Consider the following 12,799-nt stretch of genomic DNA (forward strand, 5'->3'; position numbering starts at 1 on the left):
TCAATTTTCATAATTTATTCTTTGATACCAGCAGCTCATCTCTTGATGTATAATAAAATGAGTAACCAACTCTTATCAAAGCATGCTTCTGAGCACTGAATTTTTGGATCCTCAAAACTAGCCTCTTGAAAAGAATATTTCAGTGAGGTAATGGTATTCATGAGTGACTTTCTGGGAGTAATTTAAATAATAGGACCCCGAGTCTTTGGGGTGTGTGTGTGTGTGTGTGTGTGTGTGTGTGTGTGAGTGTGTGATGAATGTGATAGTCTTAGCATGTACCCAAAAGAAAAAATGGAATCAGTTCAGGATTCTCAGAGTCTGTGTTGAATTCCTTTGATGTTTGACTATATACTTGTAGGCTTATAATTACTTGGTAAGAAACCGTGAGAAGCATTACATGGATTTCATTTCTATGTAAAGTACTTATTTAGCGTAGTATCTGTTTTCTAGTAAGCACATTATGAGGGTTGATTTCCTTCCATGCCTTCTCCCTCCCCTTATTTAATAAACATTATATAATTCTGGGTAGGCTTGCCAAAATTTCTGTTCTTACACTTTTTATCTGTCGGATGTTTTTTGCATCTACATGGTGACCAAAGGATGTATACTTTATACTTGAATAGTTAACTTTTGGCACTACACATTTTTTCAAAGAATATAAACATTATTTACTTGCATATGGAAGTCACTTATGAACTTGACAGTTTTAACATGAAATCACATTATAAATAACCTGCAAACTCCATCATTAAACAGTGATACTTTGGCTCTTGGCTTTATATGTTTGTTGATTTTTAACTTGCTAAAGGATTTTGGAATTCTTTTGCAAGTAGGGGAGGAGGTATCATACAGAGGCTGGTGAGTTTCAGTGATCAGAAATGCATAAGAAAGCACAAAATATTTGCAATATTTGTCTAAAATCTTAGACGTGATAAAGCTGTTTGAAGCCACCTTAAAACTTAGCCAAACTGTAAACACTTTAGGACTTCCGGTGGCCTACAGTAGTTCACACTGAGAATTTGAAAGGGGAATGGATGATCCCTAACCCCTTCCCAGCTGTGACTGGTGAGAAAGCTGACCCAAGGGTTGTTCCTGTGAATACTGAGTGGTCCCTGCCACGGAAGATACGAGCAGCTCTGAAAAGGGCTACTTCTCTCTAGTGGGGCCATGAGTCCCCTGGAGCCGGCTCAGAGCTCCTTATTACTTTAGGAAAAAGGGGGTCTCTTCGTAGGAATTGATCACTCAAGTGATGAATCCTTACCTAAAAATTAATTTAAATCCACATCGTAACATTTAGTTGAAATTCTCTTCTACTTAATCAGTTCCTTAAGTTTAAAATTTTGCCCTAAGTGGTTTCTGTCCTGGGAAGAATACCTATGTTTGTGTTTTGCAGGCAAAGGTTAGACAGAGCAGGGATCTCTCAGGATGGCACGTGTGGGGGAAGATAGGAATTTGAGATTGCCAGTGCTGGCTGCCTCACTGACATATTGTCTGACCTTGAGCAACTCATTTTCTGTCTTATTATTCAATGTGCCCTGTCAAGAGTTATGCATACCAATTTATAACGTTGAGGATCTTTAATTATGTAACCTTTGTAAAATGATTAACCTTCCTTAAATAACATCTGAAAAGGGAGCATGTTACTTGATAAAAAACAGAATGTCGTCATAAAGTGGCTCTTCTTCATTGTTTTCTTTGTTACAACTCTACATTACTTCACAAATTGCAGTTAATAAGATCAAATTTTTAGCCAACCATTATTTGGATAAAAAATGAAATTAACTTGGAACTATAGTGTACAAAAAAAGCTAAAAGAAAGGAATGTAGAATTGAAAGGGGAAAGAAGACAATTTTAACCAGGCATAGCTAGTCTTTAACGGTACGTAAACACACAAAATAAGTCAGTGTACATGTGCATTTAATTTTTGAAGTGGAAGATATTATTGTTTTTTTTCGTGGAAGATATATTTTTTAAAGATTACAGTCATAAGAAACTGCTAACAATTACAACTAAAAAATAGTTTAAATGGTTTTGCAAGTGATTGTGATTACATAGTCTGCTTCTTGGCTTGATTGCCTGCAGATTTAAAATATGGACTTAATTTTTGCACGCTTCTCAGGCTTTGTTCATTGGCCTGAATTGCTGCAGAAGGTAGACTATTCTAAGTGTGTTTTTACCCTTTGAATCATTGTCATAGTCGTGTTGAAGGGCAAGAGCACATAACTCTGTAATGTGAGGTTTGTGTTAAATTTAGCATGGGGCAATTTTATGCTTGGCATACACATAAAAAGCGAGATTTTTACAGATGAATGACTAACAAGTTTTTTTTTTTTTTTTAAAGATCATGCATTTTAAAGATCTACTGACGGCTCATGGAAAACTTCGTAAAATATTTAGATACAGTTCAGTTGGTATCTTTTTTCTTTCTTTTTTTTTTGTATTCACATTCCATGTTGCTTATTAATACAGAGTTTTACTTAAAGGTGAACTCCAGCTTAATTCAAAATTGGACTAAGCTCAAAGGTATTCATTGGTATGTGCCGTATCCACCCACTAAAAGATTATTTGGAGGCATTTTTCACATAAATATTTTTCCGTTAACCTTTTAAAAAGTTTTATTTAGCCCCTGTGAAATATGCTGACTCTCCTAGGTTCATTAGAGATGACCCAAGACAAATACTTTGGGGATGGGACAGAGTTCTTACTGACCTTTTCAGTATTGTAGTTGACTTACCAACATTTTTGTCACTTTCATGTCATATCTATATATTACTAAACTCACTGCATCCTGAACACAGGGTACTAAACCTTCCCAGTGACATGACTTTAGGTAGATCATATGCTTGTTTCCCAGGGGCTGTGTACTGTGTGTAGAACCTCTGCATTTTTAGTTCTTTTTTTTGATGTGAGGCTTGTACTTTTAAGACCATAGATTAATAGATTCTGTAAGTGTTTGGGAGAGTTCCCTCCACGATTTCCTTTTGGGGCTCCCACAACAGAAACCACTTTGAAATGAGACAATTAAATAAGTTGGAGCCAGTGGCTTTAAATATAAAGCGGAGCGATCCAACTTAATTATTTTTTTAGAGATAAATACTGTGTTGGAAGTCTAAGCGTGTAAGCTGACTTGTAGCAATCCATTTCAAAGGGACTGGCGGGCTATTTTGCGCCCATGCAGTCCACTCCCTGCAGGACTGAGGGTCTTTGAACAGAGCCTGGTGCGGGAAGGAGAGGGCTGCTTATCTGGGACGGTTGGGGCAACAGGGCACACACATCACCACTGCTGTAGGCTTTGCCCTGCAGAAGCTGCAGGTGGAAAACCATGGTATTCCTCCCCTGAGCCAAGGGAGAAAGATCCAGAAGTTCCAGTAAGATCCTCTCCCCCTTTTATATTGGTTGCTGTTTGGACTGCTCAGTGGGGAGAAGCTTTAGTCCTTCTTATTCCTTTGGTCAGTATCAAAGGGTTCTCTTTCCTTTTCTTAAGATTTTATTGGGGAAGGGGAACAGTGTGTTTTACCAGGACCCGTCAGCTCCAAGTCAAGTCGTTGTCAATCTAGTTGCAGGGGGCGCAGCCCACCATCCCATGCAGGAGTCGAACCGGCAACCTTGTTGTTGAGAACTCACGCTCTAACCAACTGAGCCATTCGGCCGCCCCAGGGTTCCCTTTTCTTGCCCATTGTATCTAGGAAGGTGAGAGAAAGCAGGAAGCTTGCTTCTGTTTTAGTCAGATGAGTTGAGTTTGTAGTTAAAGGCTCATTCATTTAAGGAAAAGGAATCTGGAACTAGAAAGCTAAGTCTTTAATCAGATTAACACAGAGAGCATATTTTTTCTGAAATATTCTCAGGAAAGATCGAATGAATTTAAATTTTCATGATTTTAAAAACTTGCTTGACTCATATTTTTACCCTCAAAAGATTTCAGATACATGTTTTATACATGTTTTTTTTAAAAAGGAAATAATATGAGCAATTTAAGGATACATTTATTGATCTCAGTGTGAGAGTGTTTTTTTAAGTGTAAGAGCAAAGGATGAAATCAAAGAAAAAGAGATGGATTTAGGTCCATAAAAACTAAAGACGAATTCAGGGACCAACATAGCAAAATAAAAAGGCAAATGGCAAACAGGAAGCATAAATTGCATCATATATAGCAACTGGTTAAGTGTACACAAAGGACATACACAGGTTAATTTAAAAAAAAAGTAAACGTCCCAATAGAAAAATGACCAAAGGACTTAAGGAGATACTAAAAAAGAACAGACAGTAAGTAATGAAAACTTGTCCAGCAATCAGAAAAGTGCAGATTAAAAATAAATGCTATGTAATTTCTGATCTGTAAAAATTTGTGAGGATTTAAAAACTATGATTCTGATTGTTGGGGAAACAGGCAATGATATACGTCTGGCAGGACTGGGGTTTGCTCTCCTCCTGCAGCAGCAAGAATATAAAATAAAGCGTAGGCCCGTTTTTCTAGAGCTTAACTAAAAGATTTGGGAAAATAGAAGGGAACATTTTTTTCATTAATAGACATATACTAGTTTATAATCAGGAAAAAAAGTGTATTTAAAAAACAGATACACAAACTTTGGCTGGAATGGCACAATCTGGTTGCTTTTAAACAAATATTATATATTAAACACTTACTTCGGGGGCAGTTACCTATAAACTAGAGTACACCTGGGAACCTTTTATGACATTTTCTTTTTAAACAAGAAGAGAAATGTGAAGTTTTCTAAAGTCTGAATGAAATTTCAATTTCTGAAGTTCGTTCTGGAAGTCTGAAATGTGTGCTCTTCTCGGAACTCTGTGGGGATCAAAAAGGGTTTAAAACTAGTATTTTCTAAACTGGAACAGAGCATGGCAGTGACATGGATGAAAGTCTCCCAGAGATTGAAAGTTAAAGTGTTAAGAAGTACTTCGTTGATTTTTCTTTTTCAAAGAAACTACAATAAGCGTGAGGAGAAAATAAGGGTAATTCTCATAATTATTCATCAGCTTGTCCGAAAAGACGGAGATCTATAATTCCAGTATGGCGTATTCGAGGTTGCCAAGAAATGTTAAACTTGTTACCATTTTTAAGGAAAATATATAGGTAATACTTGATACATCATGTGTTTAACACATGTAAGCTGTGAAGCACGATAAAATAAGCACTCCTGAATCCACCACTCACTTTAAATACTATGTAATTACCAATACGGACTCACCTGTGACCTCCTCCTTCCTATCCCTTGGCCGCCATGCCGCCCTCCAACAGAGATAACCGCTCTCCCTGGCTCTTATACACAGTCACCCACCCTTTGTTTCTTATATTTTTATCAAACAAGTACGAGTCCTTAGCAGTATTTGTTTTGTATCATTTTGTTTTTTTTATTGTTTTAAACATCAGAAAAATGACATTATACTGTGTGTTTTCTGGAACCTCCCCCACCCACTTAACATTGTGATGTAAGATTATTTTGCTACATACTCATATAGTAGTTCATCCATTATGTGACTATTGTATAATCGATTTATGTATTCTCCTATTGATAACACATTTGGGATATTTTCAGGATGTTGTTACTACAAAAATAGTACTTTGAACATTTTGAACATGTCTCCTGGTGTACATGCCCAAGAGTTGCTGGGAGTGGAATTTATGAATTATAGGGTATGTGTAAGTTTAGGTTTACAAGAGCTACTACTAATTGGTTTGTAGTGGGAGAGCTGGAGAGCCCTTCAGAGTATCTAGTGCTCTGTATTGCTAGAAGTAGAAAATGTTTAAATCACTGTTGTTTAAATCACCATTGATCTCATTTTCGATGATAAATTTAGTTGAAGTTTAGTTCAAATTCCATTATATCATTAATCTTTTTCTTTTCTATTTTTACTTAGTATTTTTGATGGATAAAAATAAAAAATGCAAAAAAAGTGAAAAATTTCCCCCCACTTTTGTCCCCTTTAGGACGCTTTCCATCCTGTCCCCCAAGCAAGTAACTTAAGACTGGTTAGTTTCTTTTGTACTATTCCAGTGTGTGTGTGTGTGTGTGTGTGTGTACTAGCAAATGCAGATTATATTATTTTATCCCCTAGCATTCCAGACACACTGTTCTACAGTTTTCTTTCTCTCTTAACTATATGTCCTGAAGATCCTTCTACGTTAATAAGTATAGAAGTTTATCATTATTTAACCACTTTCCAACTGGTGGGCATTTCGATTGTTTACAGTATTTTTCTATTATAACTAGTCCTACTGTGTAAATCCTTACACATATACATGCTTTTACATGTGTGCTAGTATATTTGTCGGATAGATTCCTCCAAATGGAATTACTGAGTCAAAGAATGTGTGCACTTATAATTTTGGTAGATGTTGCCAGATTCTGCTCAGTGGAGACTTTCCAGTCGCCTTTGTACCAGCAGCATAGGTGAGACTGCCTGCTGCCTCCCAGCCTGTTGCCTGTACCACAGCGTGTGCTGTCTGACTTCCGGATCTGTGCCAGTCTGATGGCTGCTGTACGGTAGTCAGTGTATTCACCCGATATGGCATTCAGTCAGCTGTGAATGAGGTTGAGTTTTTGTACACTTACGAGCCATTTCTATACATTTTATGTCAATGATACAGTATATCAGTTGCTCATTTTTAAATTAGGTAGTTGGTCTTTTATTCTTATTTGACAAGACTGTGTGCATGTGTGTGTGCGCTTTATACTACTACTTGATATTTTTCTTGTTCTCTTTGTTTATGATGGAACTTTCTTCTAAAGTTTGGTTTTCTTTTCAATGTATTTGAATGATCTTTTCTTTTATAGTCTTTTGTTAGCATTTGTAATCTTAATAATGCCTTCCCCACTCTGAGATTATAAAAAAAGTCTTTTCAGTTATCTTCCAGAACTTTTATAGTTTTATTTTTTTGTCTTCAAATCTGTGATCCATCTGGTACTTACAGTGAAAGTATGGATCCAATTTTAATCCCCACCACATTGAGACTTGACTGTTATCAGATACTAAGATTCTGTATGTATTCGGTTTTATTCTGAACTTTCTGTTCTGTTCATCTGACTATTCATGCACCAGCTTTAATCATTGCGTCTTTCTTGAGTTTTAACATAAATACACTTAACGTTCTGTTTGTTTAAAACAATTGTGAATGAAGAAGTGCTTGGTCTGTGATCTTTCTGCCCATACTACATGGAGTATAAGTAATTGAAAAGATGAAAAATCCCTTTGATAAGGGAAGTAAGAAGAGCAAGGGTAGTCAAAGCATCCACTAAAAGAAGCAACAGGGGACTGGTGGTTGGAGGCAGTGGCAACAGACTCCCTAAAACTTCTGGGTATAATGGATGTAGCATTTGTTCTTAATTGATTCAGAAAGTGTTTATGGACTGCATTTATTATTTTTTGTATTATTGGTGATTCCAATAAAGTTTTTTAAGTTGAAACTGCTTCTTGAAAAGCCAGTTAAATCTGTGAGATAAAAACATGGTTAACTACCACCTCCCGCCTAAAAAAAGGAGGGAAAACTTAAAAAAGAATGGAACAAGTGTCATTTGAAAAAAAAAAAAAATCAATCGTTTTTGATTTTAAAAATAAATCATATAACACGGTACCTGACCTTCTCCGTGCTCAATATTTGAACAAATTAAAAAAAAAAAACACAAAAACCAGTATTCACTTTTCCCCACTGTTTTGGCGATGTTAGATGTCATCTAGACTCATGCTTCTCAGCTTGGTATTGCTGGACTCGATGGAATAATACGTGTCATTGTTGGTATTTCAACAATCTAATAGAAATGATGCATTCATTCTTAGTAGATGTCTTTGCTTTGGTTAGAATTATATCTGAATTCATATCTCAAGCTGTTCTGAATCTCAGATTGGCAATCTTTGGTGAAAGAAACAGGAAGTTGACTTATCGCTACTACGTAAGTGCGGTCTGTCTGAAAGACAGATCCTAGAAACCTGAAGTGCGTAGAAGAAAAACAAGACATCAAGTCCTAAATGTGAAAAGTTGGAGAATGTCCAACCTCTCCTTGTATAAACAGGAATACTGAGGCTTGGGTGATTGTACGTCTTGCCAGAGGACATTGAGTTAGTTAGGGGTATAGAAGACCTGAACTCGTGTCTTCTGCATCCAGGTTCTGCATTTGCCACTAAGCAACATATTTATTTCTAATAAATATATCACTTTGCTGATAATTAAGACAAAAATGAATAATGTTTTTAAAAAGAAATTCCATTAAAATTAAGTACATAGTTTCTGGAAAGAATGTTTTCTATATCGTGTACCAGAATCATTTTTTAAAAATGCTTCATAACATGGAAACTGTCCAAACTATTGTTTCAGATACCAGTTTAATATTTGGGTGGATCATGTAAAAACAGTAAAATGGCTGAGAAAGCATGTGAAATGTTTGTTTTAACAATGGAAAAAACCATCTGTATTACATGATTTTTCTTAAGATGTAAAAAAAACTTTAGTAATAGTTCATTTTTAAAAACACTCAACAGGCTTTTTGGGTGATGTTATTCAAGTCTATTGTTTTATTCCAAGCTTTCTGGTTTGTGTTAAGATGATTCACAGAAGGTTAGAGCTGAAAGAGATTTTCAAGTTCCTCTTGTCTAATTCGTTTTACAGATGAGGAAAGCAGGCTTAAGAGGCTCTATGCTGCTGCAACTCGAACGGAGATAGCCAGGCTTCAGTCTAGAACTTGGACTATTGTTCTTTTCTTTGTTACATTTTGTGCTAATACAAAATGTCAGGCTTTTAAAAAAAATTGCTATGTTTAAGAAAAGGTTTCCTTTTTTAGAGAAATTTTAGATTTATAACACAATTGAGAGGGAGCTACAGAGATTTCCCATCTCTCCCCTGTTCCTTCCCGTCCCCATAGATGCACAGCCTTTCCTATAGTCAGCGTCACTCACCCAGATGGTATATTTTTTAAAAAGGATGACCCTACACTGACACATCCTCATTACTCAAAGTCCATAGTTTACCTCAGGGTTCCCTCTTGGTGTTGTACATTTAATAGGTTCAGACAAATGTATAATGACATACCCATCATGACTATATTGTATAGAATATTTTCACTGCCCTAAAAATCCTCTGGGCTCTGCCTGTTCATCTCTCCCTCCCTCCCCTCACCCTTGACAACCACCGGTCTTTTTATTGTCTCTGTAGTTTTGCCTTTCCCAGACTGTTATGTAGTTGGAATTGTAGATGTGTACCTTTTATGATCGGCTTCTTGCACGTAGTCATATGCATTTAAAGTTCCTCCACGTCTTTTCATGGCTTGAGAGCTCATTTTTTTTTTTTTAGCACTGAATAATTTTTCATTGTCTGAATGTGTCAAGAGTAGAAGTCCTGGCTCCCGGTGTGGTCTCCACTGACACCCCGGGGTGGGGTAAAATCGCAGCGCCCCACCCGTTCTTCTCCAACACTGCCACAGCGGGGATGCTGGGAACCTCTTTACAGGTTCCTGAGGGCCCAGGGCCCCCTCTTGGCCTTCGGCGGCATGGGTAAGAGCGGGACAACAGTTCTTTCTGTGTGTTTGGCTACACCAAAGTGGTTTTTGTCTAAGTTTACTGTCTCACTAGACCGCCCCTTTCCTGGTCCTAAAAATTAAATTTGTTGTTTTTATTAATGCAAGACGTTTTTTTAAAGTCGTTCAAGTACTTAATATTTATATGGTCCCAATCAGTTCATCTGTATTCATAATATTGTGGAATCCTTCGTAACCTTCTGAATAATATGTAGATTACTTCGTAATAAGTTGTTATGTCAGAATTTATATCCCATGAGGAGAATTAAAGGAAAGTGTTATGTGGGTTCTTTCACCCTAAAGTATGCTTTTCTGTTGTGTAAACCTAATACTTGAAGTTCCTTTCTCCCAACGAGTAAAATTATGAAACTGGCCAAGCACATTGTTTTTACATCCCTTTCACAGGGCAGTTTCACAATGAGAATCTTTTAATAAAAACAGTAACTTCTCCCATCTCCATCTTTTCTGTTACCATGCTCCTCGAGGGGAGACTGGCTCCTTGAGCCTAGAACATACGTCTGAGATGAAAAGAGGAAACACCTCATATTAAGCTCCGTAACTTGACAGTTCCTCTTCTCTGCTACGGTGGTAGAATATTTCAAGAATCCATACGCACAGAACGCACGTGTGTAGATGCAAAGAAGAATGTACGTTTGTTTGTTTCTCCGATTAAGCAGTAGATACGTGTGCTGACTCCAAGGCCAGAGGCCTGGTCCCAGCCCCAAGCTTGCTGCTGATTGGCTGCAACTTTGAGCAAGTGCCTCACGGCTTTCAGCTGTAAACTGGGGGTACTCATAATCTCGACTTCCTAGGATTTTGTGAGGATTGCTGAGCTACCGCATGTGAAGCCTGCTATCTAGTTAGGACTGTATGAGGTTGAGCTGTAATTATCACTGTTGGGGGAGCTCAGGGTGCAGGCAGAAGAAGAGTGGGGTGCAGTGTTGGGTCAGCGGTGTTAGAGATTTCAGGATCTCTTCCTTCCTGCTGAGATGTGTCATATGGCAGGCCTCTATATAATCCAGTTTTTGGTCTTTTTTAGGGAAATGGTCACTAATGGGTGTTTTCTGTGAAGAAAGATAACTAGTAAGAATGATCTTTGTTTTTACCAGCATTTTGGTCCCATTTAAATAAGCTAATATTTGAACATGACTCATTATCTTCACAAGCTGCTCTCACACTTCAATTTCACTGCCAACAGTTTTGTCGTACTCAGTGGAAATATTCACAGTTCTGTCTTTATTGAAAATGTTGAGCTTTGAAAGTACTTTTCTACACAGGCCAACTAAGTGAGACAGTTTTTTATTATTGAGATGCATGGTGTGAATTTATTCACCATTCCCAGGTTCTTATCCTTTGTCATTATGTACTTCTTCTTATTCTCTTTTAAAGAAAAAATAATTCAACGTTTGATTTGAAAACTCTGACTAGCTCCTTTCTTTACACTGTACCGAGTAAATATACATTTGTGTAGCAGAACAAGCTTTCCGAAGGCATGTCCCAGTTCATTTCCAAAAAAAAAAAAAAGGATAAGAAATTTGCTGTTAGTATTTTTCATTTTTTAAAGAAAATGTGTCCTTTACCATTTTGTCCCCCTCCTCCCAACGGCATAGCCGTGACACAGTCACGGCACCATCTCTTTCAGCCGTGCCAGGTGCCATCATGGCCTCCTGCCAGGTCTCTGCCCTGAGGTGCTGCCTTTTGGGGGTCACGCCTGGACTGAGTACCTCGCCCTCTGAGAACTGCTCACCAGAAGACTTGGGTTTATTGCCAAAAAGATTCTTGTCAGTAATTTTATTCATAAGCGTTCACCAAATTAATAACTCTTCACATACATCATGTTAAATGTAGCAAAAAAAAAAAAAGACCAATAAAATGCACAAATTAACAAAATCAGAGCTTTCATCCAACTCTAGGGCAAGATCAAGGTTAATTTTCACCAGTGATTTAAGTTATGCTTTTTGAGTATGTTGAACTACATCATTTTGGTCATTCGTTCAATAAGGACTCTTTCTTAAATGTAGCTGTTTCTTTTTTAATTCAGAACAGTTTTAATCTCATGTAGGAGATGACCAAATTTTCACTACTTAAGAAAACTTTACCTTCCAAGGTGATTCTGCAACTAACCTTAAAAAGAAACTTCTAACAAGTTATTGACCTGTTTCTTTGATTTCTTTTCATTGTATTGCTTTCAGCCAGCATTTTCCTTTTGTAGGTTAATTTTCAGAAGAATTTCTTTCAAATTTGCATTGTTGATTTTTGTCTCCATTTAAATAGTATATATTTTGCTTAAAAATTGGGCGAAACAAGGGACCCACGGGCAGCAGCTAAAAGACCAAGTTGATAATGAGCTGTGTGGGAAAGGAGAGGTGGGGTCCCATAAAAGTACCCCTGTTCCATTGCATCTCAACAACAGGGCAAGTGGAAAGGGGAGATTTCTAAGATCCAATCAGCCTAGCGGCTAGAGGTCATGGAGAGTCTGGATTGCGTATTCCTCTGCTCCAGGAGGATGATGTGGTGATCCAATGGGTTCCTTGGGTCACATGTGCTGTCACTTAATAAATGATCTCAAGCTTCCCTGGGAAAGAAAGAGACCCAGCCATGAGATCCACGCTGCCTTCGTCCCTTGCTCTCAGGTAACTAAAAGTCAAGCAGCCGGAGCCTGGAGTACAGGAACTGCCTAGTAGGCAGAGGCAGTGGTCTGAGCTGCAGATCTCAAGGAGAAGGTACCCCACTTCTCAAGGAGAAGTGGGGCCATTGCAGCCCCACTTGTCCTCAGCGCCATCTACAACTAGTGCCACCATCTTCCCACCTCGATGTCTCAGCACTGCCTGTTCCAGGGCCTCTGTACCGAGGCCCAGAGCAGCGTAATGGTGCTTTAATGTAATTGGGTTTTGTAACTTAAGGTTATAAAAATGGTAACAGAGAAGTTGCGTATTATCTATCACTCAGCTTCTCGCAATGGTGACATCTGACGTAATTACAGTTCATTATCAAAACCAAGAAATTGACACTGGTACAGTAGAGTGAACTAGATGACAAACCTTCCTTGGATTTCATGAATTTTCATATAATTAAAATTTTAAATTACTATAAGACAGATAAATCCTGCTGTTGTTGCTCAGATTTCCTGTTCTAGACCTCAGCGCATCTTCCAGTTTTTAAGAATTTTTGAAATTTCATATACTTTTTGAAACACCAAAAATAAAGTTTATTGAACATTAGAATGATGACAAGAGATTTTTGCCAGCATAGGGTCACACAAGGAAATTAGTGC

General features: G+C 37.6%; 1 protein-coding gene across 1 annotated transcript in view; it reads left to right on the forward strand.

The window, feature by feature from the left end:
• The window catches only part of STAU2 (staufen double-stranded RNA binding protein 2), a 227,899-nt gene that overhangs the window by 94,636 nt on the left and 120,464 nt on the right, over positions 1–12,799 (forward strand).

This window comes from Rhinolophus ferrumequinum, chromosome 14, assembly GCF_004115265.2.
Source record: "Rhinolophus ferrumequinum isolate MPI-CBG mRhiFer1 chromosome 14, mRhiFer1_v1.p, whole genome shotgun sequence".
Taxonomy (NCBI): Eukaryota; Metazoa; Chordata; class Mammalia; order Chiroptera; family Rhinolophidae; genus Rhinolophus; species Rhinolophus ferrumequinum.